At 42.3% G+C, this 1,624-nt stretch overlaps 1 pseudogene; it reads right to left on the bottom strand.

The window, feature by feature from the left end:
- Window positions 1-322: 322 nt before the first annotated feature.
- LOC140728737 (ubiquitin-ribosomal protein eS31 fusion protein-like) lies at window positions 323-815 on the bottom strand (annotated as a pseudogene).
- Between the last annotated feature and the right edge of the window lie 809 nt (window positions 816-1,624).

The raw sequence follows: 1,624 nt of genomic DNA, 5'->3' as shown, positions 1-1,624 counted from the left end.
AACAAAAGGGGATAACTACACTCACTTACATTGAGATGTTTCCACAACCAATTATCTCACTTCAAGGTCTCTTTATCTCATTATCGCATGTTCTCGTTATTTATTGCTATTTATTTATATTGGCGTTTGCACAGTTTGTTGTCCTCTGCACTCTGGTTGATCTTTCATTGATCCTGTTACAGTTACTATTCTATATTCTTAATTCCCAATTAACATCCGTGTATTTAAACCGTGTATTTAAACCAGTCTTAAGGCGTACTCTTGTAAGTAGCTGATGTATTTTTGAGAGTCTTTTCTGCGTTTGTTTTTTTAAAATTTTCTATCATTGTTTATTAAAGTGAATACAATTATGCATCTTCAGCCTTGTTGAAGCAGTATGTTATACAGCACTTTCCAAAATATTGCTTGTTGAAGCGGCTGGCCATGAACACACCAGCACCGCATTCCTCTGAAGGACATTCACGGCATAGACAGTGGATTTTCCCATATTCATCAACCTTGTAATATTTAACAGCAAGTTTGGCCTTCTTCCTCCTATGCTGGTTCTTCTTCGGGGTGGCGTGTGACTTTTTCTTCCTCTTCTCTGCGCCACCACACCGTCTCAACACAAGGTGTAGAGTTGATTCCTTCTGGATGTTATAATCAGAAAGAGTACGGCCATCTTTCACAGCAAAGATCAGTCGCAGTTGATCAGGAGGAATACCTTCCTTGTCCTGAACCTTAGCCTTAACATTTTCAATTGTATCCGAGGGTTATCGTTTTCCCCGTTAGGGTTTTTACAAAGATCTGCATTTTGAAAGTCAATCCACCAACACCTTCCCTCAGCGACCATTCATCGAAAAAAAAGCCTTTTCTGCATTTGTTGATGTCTGCTTGCTGCCTGCCATTAGATACAGAAGCAGAATTAGCTCATTTGGCCTACGGAGTCCGCTCCACCATTTCGTCATGCATGGCTGACCTAATTTTTCTCTCAGCCCCGACTTCCTGCCTTTTCCCCGTATCCCTTCTTACCCTGACCAATCAAGAATCTATTTATCAACCTCAATTTATCGATCTTATTTGTGTGTCAAGAACTTGGATTACTGAATTTGAATTTGGATTAGTGTATTTTTGAGTTGGACTGGTTTCTGTTTATACCCATGGCTGTTTTTTATTAGTTCATCTTGGCTAAAAGAAAGTAAAACTTGGTTTTGAGTCTGCATCGTGGGTTTCTGCAATTGGGTTTGCTCAGTGGTAGAGTGCTGGACTTTCAACCCAGCGACCTGAGTTCGATTCCTGATCAGGCCATAATGCACTCTACACTCCTGATTGATAGGCACAGCAGAAACGCCTTCCAGAAAATCCCCGACGACAGTACAGAATCTCAAATGGTGACGAGGATGCGTACAGGAGTGAGATGGTTAAGTGGTGTCGCTACAACAACCTCACACTAACAATCTGAGAGACTAAGGAATTGGTTGTGGACTTTGGGAAGGGGAAATCAGGCTGATCACACACCAGTCCTCATTGAGGGGTCAGCAGTGAAAAAGGTGAGCAGCTTCAAGGAGCGATGCCTGAAAAAGGCGGCATCCATCATTAAGGACCCCCATCACCCAGGCCATGCTACCATCAGGGAGGAGGTACC

The sequence above is a fragment of the Hemitrygon akajei genome, chromosome 6 (assembly GCF_048418815.1).
Source record: "Hemitrygon akajei chromosome 6, sHemAka1.3, whole genome shotgun sequence".
Classification (NCBI taxonomy): domain Eukaryota; kingdom Metazoa; phylum Chordata; class Chondrichthyes; order Myliobatiformes; family Dasyatidae; genus Hemitrygon; species Hemitrygon akajei.
Note: the sequence above shows the minus strand (reverse complement) of the source record. Positions and strands in the feature narration are given on the sequence as shown.